The following is a 23,292-nucleotide window of genomic DNA, read 5'->3' as shown; positions in this document are numbered from 1 at the left end:
CATGACCACCATGAATTTCTAGTAAAGTATTTAAAAAAAACACAACACCCAGAAAAAAGTCCTTTAATTGAAATAAACACACAATTCTTTATTGTTCTAAATTAAACCATACTTACCGTCACGCCCATTCCAGCTGAAGCCAACGATCTCCTGAAATAAAAGAAAAATAATAAAGCAACATCATCCTTACCTTTCCATGGTTCCCATGACAGCTTCAGCTCTGCTACATCGAGATGACAGGCTGGACCGCAGCAGAACGCTGCCATCCAGCCTGTCATCCCGCAGACACTGAGAAGCGCAGGCTTGCTTGCGCTCCACAGTGTCTCTCTGTGAGGGCATCCAGATGAGCCGAGTTAATGTCCAATGAACTCGGCTCACCTCATGCACGTCACTGACAGCGTGGGAAAATTCTCCTGCACTCAGCGCTTCAGCGTGGGAGAATTCTCACGCTGAAGCGCTGAGTGCAGGAGAATTCTCCCACGCTGTCAGTGATGTGCAGGAGGTGAGCTGAGTTCATTGGACATGAGCTCACCTTATGCAAGTCACTGACAGCGTGGGAGAATTCTCCTGCACTCACCGCTTCAGCGTGAGAATTTTCCCACGCTGTCAGTGACGTGCATGAGGTGAGCCGAGTTCATTGGACATGAACTCGGCTCATCTGGATGTCGTCACAGAGAGACGCTGAGCAGCGCAAGCAAGCCTGTGCTTCTCAGTGTCTGCGGGATGAGAGGCTGGATGGCAGCGTTCTGCTGCGGTCCAGCCTGTCATCTCGATGTAGCAGAGCTGAAGCTGTCGTGGGAACCATGGAAAGGTAAGGATGAGGTTGCTTTATTATTTTTCTTTTATTGCAGGAGATCGTTGGCTTCAGCTGGAATGGGCGTGACGGTAAGTATGGTTTAATTTAGAACAATAAAGGATTGTGTCTTTATTTCAATTAAAGGACTTTATTCTGGGTGTTTGTGTATTTTTTAACTTTGACTATGGGGTTAGTAATGGGGGTGTCTTATAGACGCCTCTCCATTACTAACCTGGGCTTGATGTCAGCTGGCATTATAAGCTGACATCAACCCCAACCCTATTACCCCCTGCCACCGCACCAGGGCAGCGTGGAAGAGCGAGGCTAAGTGCCAGAATTGGCGCATCCTATGAATGCGCCATTTCTGGGGCGGCTGACGGCTGGTGTTTCTAGCCTGGGAGGGGGCCAATATTCATGGCTCCCTTCCTGGGCTATTAATATCAGCCCCCAGCTGTCTGCCTAGCCTTTGCTAGCTATTAAATTAGGGGGGACCGCACGTCATTTTTTTTGGGGGGTCCCCCATTTTAATAGCTAGTAAAGGCTATGTATTCAGCTGGGGGCTGATATTAGTAGCCTGGGAAGCTCCGTGGGTATTACCCCCTTCCCAGGCTTCAAACATCTGCCCCAGCCGTCTGCTTAACCTCCGCTAGAGCCTAAAATTAAGGGGAACCCCACGCCAATTTTTTTAATATTAAATCCTTTGTTTTAATACTAAATGACAAGTACAGTAACCAACACTATCACTGTACTTCATATATATGTGACTGACATGTTTCTATCTATCTAATCTATGTGTGAAGCTCTATTCTGTCTGTTATAAATTGTTGGTTACCGCTGCTGAATTGCCGGCCTGCTTTTTTAAAGAGACGGTGCATGAAAACACTATTATTTTTTTTGATAAATCCTTTATGCTAAATGACAAGTACAGTAAGCAGCACTGTCACTGTACTTCATATATATGTGACTGACATGTTTCTATCTATCTAATCTATGTGTGATTCTCTATTCTTTCTATTCTAAATTGTCGGGTACCGCTGCTGAATTGCCGGCCGGCTTTTTTAAAGAGACGGTGCATGAAAACACTATTATTTTTTTTGATAAATCTTTTACGCTAAATGACAAGTACAGTAAGCAGCACTTTCACTGTACTTCGTATATATGTGGCTGACATGTTTATATCTATCTAATCTATGTGTGAAGCTCTATTCTTTCGGTTCTAAATTGTCGGGTACAGGTGTATGCCGCTGCTGAATTGCCGGCTTTTCATGTTTCACTGTTGGCACTGTTCCCATCGATTTGGGCAATCACTGTAATGCCACAACCACCATGGCTGTGGCATTACAGTGAGTGGCAGACAATCCCTGCATGATTGGTGCTCTAAATAGCGCCAGACATGCAGGACACGCTTTTGGTGCACGAACAGTTATCGAACATAACCTCGAACAGCCAAATTTTTTGCAAATCGTTCGGGTTCGTCGAACAACTCAAACACCGCCCAAAACAGCTCGAATTTGAGATTGGCGAACAGTTCTAGTCGAACACCGCTCATCTCTACACCTTAGCACACCGTCGAACACCGTTGAACACCGTTAAAACCAATGGCAGGCAAACAAAAAACACATATAAACACATAGAAAACACCTTCAAACGTGTCCAAAAGCTGACAAACTGCTCAGAAGACACTCTCTTTAAAAAAGCTGGCCGGCAATTCAGCAGCGGCATACACCGGTACCCGACAATTTAGACAAGAAGGAATAAAGCATCACACATAGATTAGATAGATAGAAACATGTCAGTCACATATATAAGAAGTACAGTGACAGTGTTGGTTACTGTACTTGTCATTTAGTGTTAAAGGATTTATTAAAAAAAATATTAGTGTTTTCTTGCACCGTCTCTTTAAAAAAGCCGGCCGGCAATTCAGCATCGGTACCCAACAATTTATAACAGAAAGAATAGAGCATCACACATAGATTAGATAGATAGAAACATGTCAGTCACATATATAAGAAGTACAGGGATAGTGTGGATTACTGTGCTTGTCATTTAGTGTTAAAATAAAGGATTTGTTAAAAAAAAAATTGGCGTGAGGTTCCCTGTAATTTTAGTCTCTAGCGGAGGTTAAGCAGACAGCTGGGGCAGATGTTTGAAGCCTGCGAAGTGGGTAATACCCACGGAGCTTCCCAGGCTACTAATATCAGCCCCCAGCTGAATACCTAGCCTTTACTAGCTATTAAAATTGGGGACCACCAAAAAAATGACGTGAGGTCCCCCCTATTTTAATAGCTAGCAAAGGCTAGGCAGACAGCAGGGGGCTGATATTAATAGCCCAGGAAGGGTGCCATGAATATTGGCCCCCTCCCAGGCTAGAAACACCAGCCGTCAGCCGCAGTGTCTCTGAAGGATGACAAGCTGGATGGCAACTCTCAGCTGTGATCCAGCCTGTCATCTCAATGCCATCCCAGCGTGGGAGAATTCTCCTGCTCAAGCACTGAGCGCTGAGACTTTTCCCACGCTGTCAGTGACGTGCATGAGGTGAGCCGAGTTCATTGGACATGAGCTCACCTCATGCACGTCACTGAACGCGTGGGAAAATTCTCCTGCACTCACCGCATGCGCAGGCGAATTTTCCCACGCTGTCAGTGACGTGCATGAGGTGAGCTGAGTTCATTGGACATGAACTCGGCTCATCTTTATGCCATCACAGCCAGACACTGAGGAGCGCAAGCATGACTGCGCTTCTCAGTGTCTGCCGCATGGCAAGCTGGATGGCAGCGTTCTGCTGCAGTCCAGCCTGTCATGTAAATGTAGCAGAGCTGAAGCTGTCGTGGGATCCATGGAAAGGTAAGGATGATGTTGCTTTATTATTTTACTTTTATTGCAGGAGATCGTTGGCTTCAGCTGAAATGAGCGTGATTTTATGTATGGTTTAATTTAGAACAATAAAGAATTGTGTCTTTATTTCAATTAAAGGACTTTATTCTGGGTGTTTGTGTTTTTTTGTAACTTTTACTATGGGGTTAGTAATGGGGGTGTCTTATAGACTCCTCTCCATTACTAACCTGGGCTTGATGTCAGCTGGCATTATAAACTGACATCAACCCCAACCCTATTACCCCACTGCCACCACTACAGGGCAGTGGGAAGAGCGAGACTAAGTGCCAGAATAGGCGCATCCTATGGATGCGCCATTTCTGGGGCGGCTGATGGCTGGTGTTTCTAGCCTGGGAGGGGGCCAATATTCGTGGCACCCTTCCTGGGCTATTAATATCTGCCCCCAGCTATCTGCCTAGCCTTTGCTAGCTATTAAAATAGGGGGGACCCACGTCATTTTTTTGGGGGTCCCCATTTTAATAGTTAGTAAAGGCTTGGTATTCAGCTGGGGGCTGATATTAGTAGCCTGGGAAGCTCCGTGGGTATTACCCCCTTCCCAGGCTTCAAACATCTGCCCCAGCCGTCTGCTTAACCTCTGCTAGAGACTAAAATTACGTGGAACCTCATGCCAATTTTTTTTTTTAATAAATCCTTTATTTTAACACTAAATGACAAGTACAGTGATCAACACTATCACTGTACTTCTTATATATGTGACTGACATGTTTCTATCTATATAATCTATGTGTGATGCTCTATTCTTTCTGTTATAAATTGTCGAGTACCGCTGCTGAATTGCCGGACGGCTTTTATAAAGAGACGGTGCATGAAAACACTAAGATTTTTTTTAATAAATCCTTTAACACTAAATGACAAGTACAGTAAGCAACTCTGTCACTGTACTTCCTATATATGTGACTGACATGTTTCTATCTATCTAATCTATGTGTGATGCTCTATACTTTTGGTTCTAAATTGTCGGGTACCGGTGTATGCCGCTGCTGAATTGCCGGCTTTTTATGTTTCACTGTGAGCACTGTTCCCATCGATTTGGGCAACCACTGTAATGCCACAACCACCATGGCTGTGGCATTACAGTGAGTGGCAGACAATCCCTGCATGATTGGTGCTCTAAATTGCGCCAGACATGCAGGACACGCTTTTGGTGCACAAACAGTTATTGAACATAACCTCGAACAGCCGAATTTTTAGCAAATCGTTCCCGTTTGTCGAAAGACTCGAACACCGCCCAAAACAGCTCGAATTTGAGATTGGCGAACAGTTCTAGTCGAACACCGCTCATCTCTATTGTTAAGCTACTGCGACCTCCACGACTCTTCCAACGGGCATTGCATTTCCTCCTAATTTTAGTCAGCTTTTGCTTTTCAATGCATAGGCGAACACTAAGGGAGACCCACTCCCCAATAATGGGTAGAAGGTTTTTAGTATGCTGTAATCCACGTCTGATTCAGGGGGCATTGCAGTTCCTCATAATTTTTGGAAAGCCTTCCATTCACTGCTTAGGCCAACAGTGCACAGGAGACCCAGTTGCTATAAATGGAAAAAACGGTTTAGTTAATGCCCTGTGACCTCCATGTCACTTCCAAGGGGCATTGGAGTGCCTCGAAATTTTGGGTAGGCATTGCACTCACTGTATGCCCTATAACTGTGTAGCCGAACCGCTCCTTTTGGTACAGAAACATATCCTACAAGGCATGTGTTGTTGACTGGCCTGACATTGATGTGAATGGTCCCTGTTCCTCCTGGTCTTTCTCCTTTGCCACCACCTCATCCATCATTTATCACAAGAAGCTTTGTTTTAACGGGAGTCATAGAACTGGGATAGTAGCAGGAAAACATCCAGCAATCCTCGGAGGAGGTAGGATATGCGCCAAAACGCTGACCACCTCAGGCCTAGCCGCTACTACATACTTGCGCTTGCATTCCAAGAAAACAAAGCAGATGCTAACTTCTATCATCCTCATCATGCTCCTCACCTTGGCACTCTCAACTCCCCTGATGGAGAAGCCAGGGCCCACCAGAGGAGTTTAGTTCTCTGGTGGGCTCGTCCAATGCTGCCCTAAAGCAGGCCAGGCTAAGAAAAGTGTGTGGGAAGGTAACAGGAGAAATAGGGGCAGCTGGGAACCGAGTATGGACACCCCGCCGCCCCCTGGCAGCTGGGGACCGAGCGTGGACACCCGGCCGCTGGGCGGCTGGGGACTGAGTATGGATACCTCGCTGCCGAAGCAGCCATGAGGTATTGGCCAGCTTTGGCCTCCTCCAAACTAAAAGGCCCCATTTCAAGTGAAAGCTAGCAGTATGGTATTGCAGCATGCGGGTGGGTGGGTGGTTAGTTGGCTGCATATTTGCGCTTGCATTGCAAGGGATGGGGGAGGTACAATTGAACACTGCCCTGGGACAAGGACTTGCACGGGGATAGTTGCAAGTCTGCATCTTCTGCTGCGGCAAGGATCACTTCTGATGGGCACACTTTTAAGCAGTGACCTGGGTGTCAGCGATGCTTCCAGGGGTCTTCCCTATGCTGTTCCCATGTCTTTTCAGCACTGTATGCATGTGTCACACAGCACATGGCCAGATAAGATTGTAAAATGTTAAAATGACATTTCCCGGTGAATGCATTTGTCATGGTTGAAAGCAATACAAAAGTGCAAAAACTCATAAAAAATGCTACTTGTGAACATAGCCCAAGGTGTGGAGGAGTATTTTTGGGGGGGTTATTTATTTTACCTTATACACAAGTCTTTACCCTGGAAAGGAACTTCCTTAACATATTTCACAGGAAAATCGTGTCAGTTTCGTTTTTGAACGTTTTATTGTGAGCCCTTTAAAGTGGCTTAATACCTCTGACCACGTTGTTGACAGCAGTGACCTGGGGGTCAGAAATGCTTCCTGGGGCGATCCCCATGCTGTCCCCATGTCATTTGAGCACTGTCACTATCGTTTTGGGCACTTGTTAGGCTTTTGAAAGACTGCCGGGGGTACCACCGCAAAAATGCTCGGTTTTCCCATAGACTAACATTGGGCTCGTTGCTCGGCCCGAGCTTCGAGCACCCGAGCATTTTAGTGCTCGATCAACACTAGTAAGTATCTTTCAGATACTGTGTGAACAGCTCCAATTCATTCCTGTGCAGCTCCACAAAAAAAAAATAACGGAGTCCGAGATCCAAGTTTCCAGATATCAATATCTATAAAAACAAATTTATTTTCAAAAAATAAAAATCATAAAATTGTTTTCACAACTTGGAGCCACCGGAGACCCCATTGATGTCGCCTGTAACTGTAAGTAAAAATCAGAACCAAACCGAAAAAAAAATCATGGATTTAAGAATTTCACAGAGTGATATCAGGAATGTGATGTTTTCATTGGACAGTGACCAACCTGAAATGAAACATTCCCGAGACTGTCACAAACAGTATAAATAAAAAAATAAGTTGGTAGAGAATGATTGATGATCACCTCAGTGTCTGTCGCTTTATCGGGGTGTATGTGATATTTTGCTTTGCATTTATGCATTTTAAGTCATGTTTTCACTTGGAAGATGGACATAAAATAATATAAAATATTATTAAAGAAAAAATCTCTACCTCTTTACTAGTGTTGAGCCACCCCCGTAGTGTTCGAGTTCGGTTCGGTTCGTCGAACACCCGTGTGTTCGCCGAACTGTTCGTCGAACTGTTCGTCGAACACCTTCGAACACCGTTAAAACCAATGGCAGGCAAACAAAAACACATAGAAACACATAGAAAACACCTTCAAAGGTGTCCAAAAGCTGACAAACTGCTCAGAAGACACAACTAACACATGGAAAAGTGACAAGTACATATAGTCATGCGAAAAGAAAAGAGGTGGAGGAGTAAAAGGAGGGGGAGACACAGATATAGGCATGTCATGCCCTTCTAAGATCCAAAAAGTGAGAAGCCGACACGGCCAGTCCGCTCCTGCCCGTGCCACCTCCGTGTCGCCGGGTTTGTGCCAGAGCCACGGTGAACCCTGACGGCCAGCCCCCCTCTCCCAATACTGGTGCCTGTCCGCTGGTGGGTCGAGAGAGCCCCCCTGTGGTGGAGGCAGCTCTAAGCTTTTTAATTTAAATTGTCCCTCTAATTTGAATGAATACACTTTAAATCCATTTACAAGGATCTATTGGAGGGCAAGTCTCATGCCAGCAGCCGCGTAATTCCAGCTCCAGTAGCGTCCACTAAAGCTGCTGCAGTTAAAAAGCTTTTATAAGGATCGAGCTCGGCTGTCCACCGCAAGGCATCCTAGTGCCAGTCCCAGCCCCTATGCCTTGGGGTGCCTCCTGATGCTCTTCACTAAGTATCCCGTGGTCCCGAAGCATTTCCTTTGAAAAAATTAAGTGTCCAAACTACAGGTGGTGTAGCTTGCTTAACAGCCGGGATAATCCGCTGACTAGCAGACACTGCTACTAGGCACAAAGTATTTCCTGGGCTAGATGCAGTTAAAAATTTGTAAGTAGATACTCTCGTTGGATGCTGAGAAAGCATTCCATAGAGTCTCCTGGCACGCCATATATGATTCTCTTAAAAAGCTTGGGGTAGGGGTCTAGGGGACCCTTTTATAGCCAAAATCACGGCCCTGTATCACAATACGTCACCTAGGCTGAAGATAAATGGAACTGTAGCACCGAGGGCTCGGTTGCTACAGACGTATTGCACCTCACCCAGAGGTGTGATATCTCACTCTCAGATAAGGATGGAGTGTGGATCAGGACCCGACACCTGCATGCATTACACCACATTGCCGTGGGGCAGGGCGACCAATATGCCCCTGAGATGGGCACGACAGTCCCTGTCCCTGGCTGGAGTGGGGGGAGGGAACACTGAGGAAGGGGAACCCTGCAGTGCAGGAGCAGGGAGGAAGCAGTTCCTGGGTGCATTGAGAAGGGAGTATAAAAGGTGGGCACCATCTTAGTTCAGTGCAGAGAAGTCTGAGCAGAAGTGGCAGGGAGCAGGGGCTCTGCATGAGCTCTGCTCCGGAGGCGGGCCTAGTAACAGAGGCCCAGGCCTGCAAGAGGGAGAAGGAAGGAAGAGGAGCGGAGAAGGCTCCAGGAACGAGGAATGAAGGGATCCCAGGGGTGCGGACGGGCGAGTCGCCACCGCACGCCCGAATCCACCTGCGTGGAGGGGTCAGGCCAAAGGGGGAGACCGGTCCCCGAACTAGTGGAGGCAGGAAACGACCCTCAGCTAGAAACCGGAGGCTCTGACATTTTATGTGGCGCAGCCCCTTGCTCCACCCGCTAGGAAGGCACCACATAGGGTCAGGGAAACTGGCGCCAAGTTTACCAAGAGGAGGCCCGAGGCAGCCGGACAGAAGTGTTGATAAGAAAGGCCAGACAAAGGACACACAAAGGGGGTCCTGTGAAGCGCTCCAAAGTTATCTGGGAGTTGTCTGAGCCCCTCACCTGGTGAGCACAGTACGACGTGGGCAGCCGTTACCTGCAGACGTGGTCTGGATAATAAGAACTGTGAGTAAAGGCCCTGAACTGCATCACTGACTCCGTGTCGTTACTGCTGCTGCCCTGCACCATCACCCCCATCCTCCGCATACACTGCCCTGAGACTATACTCCTCCCGTGGGGAGTTATGCTACGCTCTGCTGCACCCACAACACCAGCCTTAGCGGTCTGCCCTGTAGCGGCGGTTCACTCTGACCGCAATCCACGGGTGGCGTAGTCGGACATTTAAACATCAAAACCACATAAATAGTTCCGCCACTGGTTTGACCGCCCTGAGCCACGGAACCGGATCGCCGCCACGAAGACTACAACCACCAGCATCCACCAAAAAGGGTCCGGCTCCGGGTGTCCCAAGGCCCAGGGGGTGCGTCAGAACATTTTCATCACCTTTCACAATCACCAATGGGACAAGGCAGGGATGTCCTCTGTCCCCTCTCTTATACATCCTAGTGACGGAGCACCTGCTCTCATCAATTCGCCATAACCCCAATATTAGGTGGATTGAGGTGGGAGGCACCGAGTACAAGTGCTCTCTATTTGCTGATGATGTCCTAGTATATATCACTCAATCACATATATCCATCCCTGCTGTTATGGCTGAAATAGATCACTTTGTTACATGGTAAAATTTTAAAATCAATGCAGCGAAGTCTGAGGCCCTCGATGTCTCCCTCCCTAAATCCATATAGGATTCCATCCAGTCCAACTTTCCCTTTGCCTGGCCCTCACAGGGTATCAAATACTTAGGAATTCCTATTCATAGAGACCTCTCCCATCTATGTTATCTTAATTTTGGGCCCTTTATTGAACAATTCCATACAGACCACGGTTGGCAAGTTAGAACTGTAAGATTCACTACGTGAACCACTGGTGTTTTGTGGAAAAGCACATGTACACCGCGTTCCAAATTATTATGCAAAAAGTGTTTAGGAGTGATAAGGGAAGAATTTGTTTGTTTGTCAGTTAAACTCATTGATGGTGATGTGTGTCAGGGCTCTTTATATCACTGTAAGCAATTGCAGACACCTGTGCTAATTAGTTTGGCAGGTGTGTCCAATGAAAGGCAAGACTACTTAAGAAGGCTCTCTCACATTATTAAGCAGCCTACATTTTCTGCCAAAATGGGAAAGAAAAAGGATGTGTCGGCTGCTGAGAAGCAACAAATTGTGGAGTGTTTAGGTCAAGGCATGACTACAATCAACATTGTGCGATGATCAGGATGAAGTGTCTTGGCAATCAAGAAGTATGTAGCTGATTCACAGTACACACGTGTGCGTGCTGATAAGGGCAAATTGAGGACTCTTTCCTACAGGCAATTACGTCAGGTTGAAACAGCAGCGGCAAAAAAGCCTTGTCATAGCAGCAGACAAGTTTTTGAAGCTGCTTGTGCCTCCAACGTCCCCCGAACAACAAGATGCAGGGTCCTTCAGAGGTTTGCAGCTGTGCATATGCCATCCTGTCGACCTCCTCTATCCACTTCACACAAGCAGAAACGGCTCCAGTGGGCCAAACATTACATGAAGACTGATTTCAAAACTGTTTTGTTCACGGATGAGTGCCGTGCAGCGCTCGATGGTCCAGATGAATGGAGTGGAGGATGGCTGGTTGATGGACACCCCACGCAAACACGGCTACAACGCCAACAAGGAGGAGGTGGAGTAATGTTTTGGGCTGGAATCATGGGGAGAGAGATTGTCGGCCCCTTTAGGATCCCTGAAGGCGCTAAAGATGAACTCCATAATGTATGTGGATTTTCTCAAACAGCACTTCCTGCCATGGTTCAAGAAGAAGAACCGTGTATTTCACAGCAAGATCATTTTTCTGCATGATAATGCACCATCTCATGCTGCACATAAAACATCTGCATCTCTGGCTGATATGGGCATAAAAGGGGACAAACTTATGGTGTGACCCCCATGCTCCCCTGACCTCTACCCCATTCAGAACCTTTGGAGCATCATTAAAAGGAGTGTCTATGATGGCGGGAGGCAGTTCACATCTAAGCAACAGCTCTGGGAGGGTATTCTGTCCTCATGCAAAACAATTGAAGCAGAAACCATCCAAAACCTGACAAATTCAATGGACGAGAGAGTTCAGAAGCTCCTTTCGAACAAGGGGTCCTATGTGAAAATGTAACATCACCTAGAATAAAGTTTTGAGTTGAAAACTGTTTGATTTCAGTTTCTAACAACCTGCTAATGCTTATAATTTCAAAAATGACCATTTTTTTGGTCTTTATTAAAATGAAAAGGTTGATCGAAAAGTTTGGGGGATCTAAGAGTGTGGCAACCCAGTAGTCATGACTACTTCGAATTCTGACAATATGAGGGTCATGCTGCAGGTAGTGCAGCAAGAAGGCACTTATGTGTCTTGCGCATCTCGGAGCCCCAAAATTATTTTCCGGGCTAGATGCAGCTAAAAATTATTTTTAATTTTAAATCTAGTGAAGCTTATTATAGATGGCCTAATAGGATCAGTGCTGCACACTGCTACAAAGCCCAAATTATTTTCCAGTCAAGATACAGATAAACATGATTAGTAATTTGAAAGCTTAAAACGGTTGGTAGGGTGATTTTAACCAATCATCAAGCTTTTACTCTCCCCAGGATGACACAGGGGTAGAAAAGTCGTTTCGGATCCATGATTTGTTCATCTTTATGAATGTGAGTCTGTCTACATTATCAGTGGAGAGCCGCGTGCGCTTATCTGTCAGCACACCACCAGCAGCGCTGAACACACGTTCAGACAGAACGCTGGCTGCGGGGCATGACAAGATCTCCAAGGCGTAAGTAGCTAGCTCCGGCCATTTATCCAGATTGGAAGCCCAAAAAGAGCAAGGGTCCAGTGACACAGTCGTGGCTTCAATGTTTACTTGGAGATACTCCTGTACCATCGTCTCTAGGCGTTGACTATGTGTCAGACTTCTTGTCTCCTGTGGCCTTGCAAAGGATGGGCTAAAAAAGTGGTGAAATGATTCCGCAAAATTGATGTTACCAGCAGATACTGTGGTTCTGTTACGGTTTGAGTGCTGAACACTTGACGGTCCCACGGTTGGCAAGTTGGAACTGTGAGATTCACTACGTGCACCACTGGTATTTTGTGGAAAAGCACATGTAAGATTCTGCAACAGTCTCTGCTGATACTCCTGCATGCGTGCATCCCTTTCTATGGCAGGAATAATTTCTGCAAATTTACTTTTGTACCGGGGATCTAACAGTGTGGCAACCCAGTAGTCAGGATTATTTCTAATTCTCACAATTCGAGGGTCATGTTGCAGGTAGTGCAGCAAGAAGGCACTCATGTGTGTTGCGCATACAGGAGCACCAAGTCCCTGTTGTGTTGGTGGCGAGGTAACAATCATGCTTCCTTCCTCTGTGCTCCAGCATGTAAATGTGCTCCAGCATGTAAATCACCGGAATAGTCATGCTGATAATGGCATCGTCAGCACTAAACATCTTCGTCGCCATTTCAAAACTGTGCAGAAGGGTGCATAGGTTCCTGATCTGAGACCACTCCTCCAGCGTGATTTGCCCCACCTCTGAATCTCGTTGGCCCAGGCTATACGTCAGAACGTATTGCACCAGGGCTTGTCGGTGCTGCCACAGTCGCTGCAACATGTGCAGAGTTGAATTCCACCGGGTAGGCACATCGCATTTTAGCCGGTGAAGTGGCAGGCCCAACGACTTCTGTAGAGATGTAAGTCGCTGAGCTGCGGGATGCGAACGGCGGAAGTGAGCACACAGCGACCGTGCCCTCTGCAGAAGGCCATCTAGTCTGGGATAGTGGGCAAAAAATTGCTGGACAACCAGGTTCAACACGTGTGCCATACAAGGCACGTGTGTGACATTGCCCCGGCGAAGGGCCGCACCCAGGTTTGCAGCATTGTCGCACACGGCCTTCCCTGGTTTCAGGTCCAGTGGAGACAACCATTCATGAAATTGGTTCTCCAGAGCTGACCACAACTCCTCAGCTGTGTGACTCACATTTCCCAGACATTTCAATGTAAAAACCGCCTGATGACGTTGAGCCCTACTGCCAGCATAGTAAGGAGGTGTGCAGGATCCCTTCTGCGCAGTTAGAAAGCTTGTGGCATGACCAGACAGGCTTTGGGTGCAGGTGGAAGACCGAGAGGAGGTTGAGGAGGCAGAAGCAGTGGAGGAACTTTGACATAAAGAGGATTGACGCACAACTCGTGGGGACGGCAAGACTTGGACAGCAGCCCCTTGTCCTGCTGTCACCATAGTTACCCAGTGCCCAGTCAGCGACATGTAACGCCCCTGTCCATGCCTACTCGTCCAAGTGTCTGTGGTGAAATGCACCCTGTCACACACAGAGTTTCTCAAAGAAGCGGTGATGTTGTGTGCGACATGCTGGTGGAGCGCAGGCACACCTTTCTTTGAGAAGTAGTGCTGACTGGGCATCTGGTACTGGGGCACTGCGACGGACATAAGGTCTCGAAAATCCTCTGTGTCCACCAGGCGGAAAGGCGCAACCTGACCTCGTCGTCACTAGCATCTTCCTCCACCTCCTCTGCTGACCTCATCTCTTGGCTGACTGTGGGTTGACAGTAAGTGGGATCTCCGACCTCATCATCATCACCCTGTGCGTTATCATACCCGTCGTCCTCAGAGCCAACCTGTTCCTGCCCTGACAAAAAACTAAAGTTGTCGCTCCAATCAGGTATTTGAGTCTTATCATCGTCTTCCTCATTGTCTCCACCAACAGGAGTTACAGTTTGGGAATGAGGGTCTACATTATGGTCAGAACCTTCTGCGTCTGGTCCTGGATCCGACTCATAAAGATTCTGGGCATCAGTGCAGATCATTTCCTCGTCTGGATTTACAGAAGCGCTGGAGTCGACCTCTGATTCCCAGGCTATAGTATGAGTAAACAGCTCTGCAGACTCAACCATCTGTTCTACCTCATACTCAGACGGGCAGCTGGAGATTTGGGAGCTGTGAGGAAGCAAGTGCGATTTGGGTGACACCTTTGAGGACTGGAGTATTTGTGATGTTGAAGTTGATGTGGAGGAGAGCCCACTTAAAGGAGCACTTGATATCCGTTGAAGCACCTGCTGTTTTTGTGCCTCATCTGGAATTTGTAGCGATTGGCGTGGCCGTAAGAAAGGGATCTTATCACATTGTCCGCTAAAAGAAGTAGACATTTTACTTTGGCTGGAAGATGGTCTTTCTTCTGCACCTACCCCACGGACACAACCTTTTTTCCCCTTCCCAACACGCCTATTCCCCTTTCCACCAGCAGCAGGCCTTTTTCCACTCATTTTGGTGGTTAACTAATTCACAACTCTGGAGTTGTTTGCACAAAAAAACAATGGATGGTAACCGAGCAGAGCTGAGTGGCCAAACTGTGGTATTGGGCCAAAACTATTGGCTGGGCTAGATGCAGAAAAAAATTATTTTTAATTTGCAACCTGATGGAGGTCAGTATAGATGGACTAATAGACCAAGTCCCACACACCGCTAGAAGCCCAAATATTTTTTCAGAGCTAGATGCAGAAAAAAATTATTTTTAATTTGCAACCTGATGGAGGTCAGTATAGATGGACTAATAGACCAAGTCCCACACACTGCTAGAAGCCCAAATATTTTTTCAGAGCTAGATGCAGAAAAATATTATTTTTAATTTGCAACCTGATGGAGGTCAGTATAGATGGACTAATAGAACAAGTCCCACACGCTGCTAGAAGCCCAAATATTTTTTCAGAGATAAATGAAGAAAAAAATTATTTTTAATTTGCAACCTGATGGAGGTCAGTATAGATGGACTAATAGACCAAGTCCCACACACTGCTAGAAGCCCAAATATTTTTTCAGAGCTAGATGCAGAAAAAAATTATTTTTAATTTGCAACCTGATGGAGGTTAGTATAGATGGACTAATAGACCAAGTCCCACACACTGCTAGAAGCCCAAATATTTTTTCAGAGCTAGATGCAGAAAAAAATTATTTTTAATTTGCAACCTGATGGAGGTCAGTATAGATGGACTAATAGACCAAGTCCCACACACTGCTAGAAGCCCAAATATTTTTTCAGAGCTACATGCAGAAAAAAATTATTTTTAATTTGCAACCTGATGGAGGTCAGTATAGATGGACTAATAGAACAAGTCCCACACGCTGCTAGAAGCCCAAATATTTTTTCAGAGATAAATGAAGAAAAAAATTATTTTTAATTTGCAACCTGATGGAGGTCAGTATAGATGGACTAATAGACCAAGTCCCACACACTGCTAGAAGCCCAAATATTTTTTCAGAGCTAGATGCAGAAAAAAATTATTTTTAATTTGCAACCTGATGGAGGTCAGTATAGATGGACTAATAGACCAAGTCCCACACACTGCTAGAAGCCCAAATATTTTTTCAGAGCTAGATGCAGAAAAAAATTATTTTTAATTTGCAACCTGATGGAGGTCAGTATAGATGGACTAATAGACCAAGTCCCACACACAGCTAGAAGCCAAAATATTTTTTCAGAGCTAGATGCAGAAAAAAATTATTTTTAATTTGCAACCTGATGGAGGTCAGTATAGATGGACTAATAGACCAAGTCCCACACACTGCTAGAAGCCCAAATATTTTTTCAGAGCTAGATGCAGAAAAAAATTATTTTTAATTTGCAACCTGATGGAGGTTAGTATAGATGGACTAATAGACCAAGTCCCACACACTGCTAGAAGCCCAAATATTTTTTCAGAGCTAGATGCAGAAAAAAATTATTTTTAATTTGCAACCTGATGGAGGTCAGTATAGATGGACTAATAGACCAAGTCCCACACACTGCTAGAAGCCCAAATATTTTTTCAGAGCTACATGCAGAAAAAAATTATTTTTAATTTTCAACCTGATGGAGGTCAGTATAGATGGACTAATAGAACAAGTCCCACACGCTGCTAGAAGCCCAAATATTTTTTCAGAGATAAATGAAGAAAAAAATTATTTTTAATTTGCAACCTGATGGAGGTCAGTATAGATGGACTAATAGACCAAGTCCCACACACTGCTAGAAGCCCAAATATTTTTTCAGAGCTAGATGCAGAAAAAAATTATTTTTAATTTGCAACCTGATGGAGGTCAGTATAGATGGACTAATAGACCAAGTCCCACACACTGCTAGAAGCCCAAATATTTTTTCAGAGCTAGATGCAGAAAAAAATTATTTTTAATTTGCAACCTGATGGAGGTCAGTATAGATGGACTAATAGACCAAGTCCCACACACCGCTAGAAGCCCAAATATTTTTTCAGAGCTAGATGCAGAAAAAAATTATTTTTAATTTGCAACCTGATGGAGGTCAGTATAGATGGACTAATAGACCAAGTCCCACACACTGCTAGAAGCCCAAATATTTTTTCAGAGCTAGATGCAGAAAAATATTATTTTTAATTTGCAACCTGATGGAGGTCAGTATAGATGGACTAATAGAACAAGTCCCACACGCTGCTAGAAGCCCAAATATTTTTTCAGAGATAAATGAAGAAAAAAATTATTTTTAATTTGCAACCTGATGGAGGTCAGTATAGATGGACTAATAGACCAAGTCCCACACACTGCTAGAAGCCCAAATATTTTTTCAGAGCTAGATGCAGAAAAAAATTATTTTTAATTTGCAACCTGATGGAGGTCAGTATAGATGGACTAATAGAACAAGTCCCACACGCTGCTAGAAGCCCAAATATTTTTTCAGAGATAAATGAAGAAAAAAATTATTTTTAATTTGCAACCTGATGGAGGTCAGTATAGATGGACTAATAGACCAAGTCCCACACACTGCTAGAAGCCCAAATATTTTTTCAGAGCTAGATGCAGAAAAAAATTATATTCAGTTTGCAACCTGATGGAGGTCAGTATAGATGGACTAATAGAATGATGCTATGCCCAAAACATTTTACTTCACTAGGTGCAGTAAAAAAATTGGTATTCTATACACAGGTGGTATATCTTGCAACACAGATAGGCTACTCCACTGACTAACACACTCTGCAATACGCCAAAAAGGATTAGCTTTGCTAGATTCAGCCAAATGCTGTGAAAAAAACTTGCACAGCACTGGCACAGACCTGCCTGGCAAAAACTGATAGGAACTGATGTAACCTAGTCCTGAAAAGGACTCCAATTACAATTAGTCTTTACTCCCACAATCTATCTATTTAAGAGCACAGACCTGCCTGATAAAAGTCGTAGGAAATGCTGTAACCTAGTCCTTAAAAGGACTGCAATCACAACTATTCCCTACTCCCAAGCTATCTGTATATTTGTGCGAAAATTGGCTTGAAATTAACAAGGTATAGCGCACACAGCAACAGCGGTGCCGTCTAACACGCAGCTGCAGCAGTGAGAAAATGGTGGCGACGGGGAAAATGGCTTGGTCTTATAGGGCAAGGACATGTGACATACACTGCCAATCACACATGCCCTTGCTTGTGTGAAAAAAAGCACTTCGCTCCGTGTGTGCGCTGCTGATAGGCTGACAGATTGCACCTCCCCACTGCAAATGCGGGAAAGAGAAAAAAAAATGGAGATCTTCATTGTTCCTGCAGAGATCCATCCCCTGCCCCTCCCCCCGCCCCGCTGTACACTCAAACTGCGTATTAACATTAATTTTCATCATTACTGAGAAAAAATCCAGTTATGATTTTGGTGCACGAACAGTTATCGAACATAACCTCGAACAGCCGAATTTTTCTCAAATTGTTCGTGTTCGCCGACCGGCTCGAACACCGCCCAAAACAGCTCGAATTTGAGATTGGCGAACAGTTCGAGTAGAACAACGCTCATCTCTACTCTTTACGCTCTTTTTTGTGTTTGATGTATAACATAGGATTTGGTGATATCCTCGTATACAATGAGCAGTCCCCTGGAAAGTGCAGTGAGGATTTCAAGATACTGTATATTTTTGGACTTTTGATGATTTTGTTTCCATTTTCTCATAATTTGTGAATGATTACCGTCTCTGTCCATCCTGTGATTTCAATCACTTTATGACTTTTCCTTTTTGATTTTGCAATTTCATTATTGAGGTGCGTATATAACTACTGTAATCAGCATTATGATGTGTGAAACTAGTATCTACCACGACATGGTGACTGTATGGTGGAGAAATATCAGTCTCCACCATACTAGACTGTACCACCTACATATAAATGTACTTGGTTGGGTACCCCACTGGGCTGAACCATTTTCTACACCTCTGAACTGGGAAGGGAATTACTAAAGTGGGCATAACGAGAGAGGGTGTTGGTGAATAGGGGTCCTGAATAAATAAGGAGTTCAAGTGTTACAAGATACATTGCAAGTTGAAATATGATTAACTAAAATTGATCCCTGTTGATATCACAGTTGCCGAGTGTGAAGAACTTGGAGACTTTTTGGACCCTTTCCATATCACATTTTTATGAACAGTCAGAAAATAAATTGAAGAAAACAGTAGAGTAAAAAGAGTGGAAGATGACACTGTCATAGAGGAATGCTTCACATAAAGACCATAGCAATGTAAAGCAGTCTAGACACTTGGAGTCTGGTGTGTCCATCATGAGCACTGGTAAATTGATCCTTCATGATGGATATAGCAGTCATTCTCATCCAGCGCTATTGCTTCTGTACCCGCGTGAACAGCTGCAAGAACCTGACTGATACACATAAATGAAACTTGCTGAAATCTTCAAGAACAGGGTCTCCAACCTTCGGCAGTCCTGTTAGGCAACTACAACATCCAGGATTTCTGGTGGGTGTGAAGGCATATTGAAGCTTGTAGCTGAAGAGCTTAAGGCTCTTGACCCAAGGTGTAAACCAAATGGTCTGGAAAACCTGAAACAAAGATCTGGCTGCTGGAGAGCAGAGAGAAGAGAAGACTTTCACTTTATCAGTACTGGCTGGATGTTTTACAACCTGGTATTTGCCATTAAGTCATGGTTGTGTGAACCTTTAAAGAAGGGTCTTAAGAAGGAGTTAGAGGGAGCCAAGTGGAGAAGTCTGTGTTCGGGTCAGACCCTGCTGTCATGTCTATGAAGAACCAGTAAGTGACAGACAGTGATATCTCTATTTGTTCTTCATTCCTGTTCCTACTTTTCTTGATGCCGAACTCCAACAATACTAAAAAGACTGATCAACTTACCGGGAAATCTCCAAGATCCTTGTCCAAATCCAATTGTGTAAAAGGAGAAACTGTGCCTGACACTCGACAATAGTGAGAATCTAAAATATGACTAATGAATAAAACATCTCTACACCCAGTGTGACACCTTATATTCTGTACATCTCATCACATGTGGAAAACGGTAAACTGTCTGGAAGAATCACACAAGCATCGCATGAGCCATCAGTATTCAGAATCCAGATATACAGTGTAATGCAGCAGCTTGCTGGCATTACTATAAATGGGCCATTGTGTGTTTTTGGCTGACCATATTCCTTTCCCTCAGCTGACTGGTCACATGACTGTGACATAATACAGGTCCTGTATGCACAGTAAATGTCGGTACACATGACTGGGACAGCACACAGGACCTATGCACTCAGGTGACTGGTCACATGACTGTGACATAGCACAGGTCCTGCGCGCACAGAATGTCTGTCTGATCACATGACTGTGACATCAGCAAGGTCCTGTCAGTGAGTGTGTGTGCACGGGATGCATATTTAAACCCTGCTTGATGGGAGACAGGTGTGTTCGGTGTGTTGGGCGTGAGGCCTGTTCCCCGTGTGTGTGGGACACCGTGATACAGTGAAGCCTGGCAGCCTGAAAGGTAAAGACTGGATCCTGTGCGGATGCTAGTGGCCTTGGAAGGCAGCGGCTTTGGAGTGATGCCTGGTACCTGAAAGGTCGAGACTGCAACCTGTGTGGATGCTAGTGGCCTTGGAAGGCAGAGGCTTGGTGAGGAGTCCTGAAAGGCAAAGCCTGGATCCTGTGTGGATGTCAGTGGCCTTTGAGGGAACGACGGCTGGAGACCCCTACCTGGGAAGCCACAAAGCCACAGTGGTGGTGGATTAAATGAACTGCAGCAACTAAACCCGGCAAAGGTAATACACTTTGTTACATGAACATTGATATGGACATTGATAATTTATTACCTTGCTGTAGGCTGTAACCTGGAGCAAGTGGGCCTGTGTGCCACTTGGCTCGTGAACATTATATAGATATGTGACACCCCAGGGGTCTGGTTGCCACAGTGATAGAGATATTATGTCTGAGAGCAGGTGGGAGGTCCTTTGGTCAGGGATCCTGTGCATGCCACACCTCCTGCCCAGTCTTGGGAGGGGAAGAACTTCCCCTGTATAAACCCGGGGCTGAGGCAGGGTGAGTCAGACAAGGAGAGTGGAGAAGAGAAGCAGCATAGGAAACAGCAGAGTTACAAGGAGTCAGGGGCTGGCAGCTACAGAGCTCGCCCTGACTAAGAAGATTCTTTACCGGACCCGGAGTCCGAGGCTGTGGGGACTAACTCCTACCCAGCAGCAGAATCCGTCGGGCAGGGGATTTCAGGTCCTCTGGCCCAGAAGCCCGAAGGCACGGTCACACGCGTGGGACCAGCACCGCCATCGTGGAGCGGAAGCCATTAGAAGGCCCTGAGTCACCGGCCATACGGGTGAGCACCACACGGTACACTCAGGGACGTGGGCTACTTACATCAGCTTCTAGCAAGGTAGCCAGAAGAGTACAGTCAGTTTGGGAGGCCTACAACTACGCCTGGCCAGGGGAGATCCCATCTGCTCAAAGACTGACCAGGCCCCGTTTGCTAGCAAGTACTCCGGGAGGGTCTGTCGTTGTTACCAGTAAAGACCCTGAACTACACCGTACCGTCTCTGAGTGGTTCCTGCTACCCCCATCATCCACGTCGGCTGCCCTGAGGCCATACCCCTCCCGTTGGGGGTTATACTATCACGCTGCACAATCCTACCACCGGCCTCAGCGGTCTGCCCTGCAGCAGCAGCTTCCTGGCTGCACTCAACGGGTGGCGTAGTCATCAACTATTTACTACTAATAGACTGCCGTCTAGTTTGACTCCCTAGGCACGGACCGGGTCACCGCCACGAGATTACAACCCTCCACGGATCCGGCTCCGGGTAAGCTCCCGCGTGCGCACCGCAGCGCGACACAGGCCCAGGGGCGCGTCAACTTTGGCGTAGTCGGCAGGATTTCGTGCCCGCAACCACCGGGTACTGCGTGCCTGAAAAGCAAAGACTGTTCAAACTTACCAGTGGTGAAGGTTTCCCGCCATCCGGCGCCATCTTATACCTTCTTCCCGCCATCCGCGAAGTTTTCCCGCCATCCGGCGCCATCTTCGACCTTCTTCCCGCCATCCGTGGAGTTTTCCCGCCATTGGACGCCATCTTGAGGACGCCGCGCGGGAAGAAGAGGGGCGTGGACTCCGAAAGCGCGCGAGAACTGAAGCCCCGCCTCACGTCCGGACGTTGCGTAAGGTCCTGGAAGGAGCCCAGCAGACGCCGACGTCACAGGAGCTCGACGGAAGGTCCTCAACCCTGACGATCCACTGCGGAGCCGCGGCCTACGGAAGAGGATCATCGCAAGGTAGGCCACGGTCCACTAGGGGGGAGGAAGATGTCGGATACGGAGGAGAGCTTCACTGCCTCAACCCCCGCCAGCGCTACCGCTGCTGCAGTTATGCCCTTCACCATGCCCTATATCCCGGGAGCAGCTTGGCTACCCCAGTACTCAGGGGAGTCACATACCCTGCATGACTTTAGAGAAAAGCTGGATAGCCTCTTCCAGGTGTACCCCCTCACAGAAGAGCAAAAAGTGAGCATCCTGGTGGCCCAACTAACCGGGGCAGCCAAAAGGGAAGTAAAATCCTGGCCACCTGGGAGGAAGACTGTCGCAGGGATACTAACCCGGCTGAAGGACACCTTTGATACCCGCACCTCAGCCGAGATTAAGCTTAGATTCTACGGGTGCAAGCAGCGAGCGCATGAGAGTATAAGGGACTTTGCACTAAACCTACAAGAGGCCCTGAGGGCCATAAAGCAGACCGACCCTGATGGGGTGGGAAACGAGGACAGGCTGTTGACTGAACAATTTATAGAGGGTTTATATTGCAATGCCCACCGAACCCAGTTGCGGGCAATGGCCTTACAGGATCCCCATCTGGACTTTGCACAGTTCAAGGACAGAGCCATCCGGGTGCTCCGAGAACCGGCACCAGGTGGCGTTGTGACCCACAGACGCCCCACTACCACTTACTACCAGGAGGCGGCGCCCTTGTCAGCAGGGCCTGTGGGAGCTGATGCGCAGGCTTTGGACAATGACCCGGCTCCAGACCTACACCATCAGGTCCAAGAGCTAGCTAAGAGCGTTGCTGCGCTAACCCGAACTGTGCAGTCTTTACAGGTTTCCACCCCAGGGAAGATCCAGCTGGCATCCGGACCGGAGGACATCCCGTGGCGTCGACCAAGGAGGACCCCACCGGCCAGAGGAAGACCCAGTGACCGATACAGTGAGGACGGACGACCCATCTGCCGCCGCTGCAATCAACCCGGACATATGGCAAGGTACTGTTCTTTAAACGGGCACAACCTGGGGTAGAGGGCCAACCCCCAGGAAAAAGATCACCAGGCCCATCGAACTGGCGCGAAAGATATGTGGGAGGACGTCCAGTCTTGCCTGTGGTACTGGATGGCATTCCCATGAGTGCCCTACTGGACACCGGGTCACAGGTCACCACCATCCCGTACGTGCTCTTCAAGCAGTACTGGAATGACTCGGATATTACCCGCTACCCCGACGACGACTTGAGTATCATCGCCAGCAATGGTCAGCCCGTGCCACAGATCGGATTTAAAGAGGTGACCATCAAAATTGGTAGAGTCGAACTGGCCGCACAGGGACTGATCATTGTAGATATCGATAAACATGAGAGTCACCCAAAAATAACTCTAGGAACTAATGTAATTGAAAATTGTCTTGCAGAGGTGATTTTCCTTTTACAGCAGGTTGCCAAGAATGCCAGCTCCGGCGAGCAGCGGGTGCTCCAGAAAGAGATCCGGGCACTGATGCAACGGCAACAAGTGGAACTCTCCGGCGGTGAGATTGGTAGCGTAAGAATGTGTGACCCTTTTCCTATTGCCATGCCCCCAAAAAGTGAAATGATGATTTGGT

Source organism: Phyllobates terribilis, unplaced genomic scaffold (assembly GCF_046119375.1).
Source record: "Phyllobates terribilis strain yellow unplaced genomic scaffold, ASM4611937v1 Scaffold_4__5_contigs__length_816908805, whole genome shotgun sequence".
Taxonomy (NCBI): Eukaryota; Metazoa; Chordata; class Amphibia; order Anura; family Dendrobatidae; genus Phyllobates; species Phyllobates terribilis.
This window is presented reverse-complemented; position numbering follows the sequence as displayed.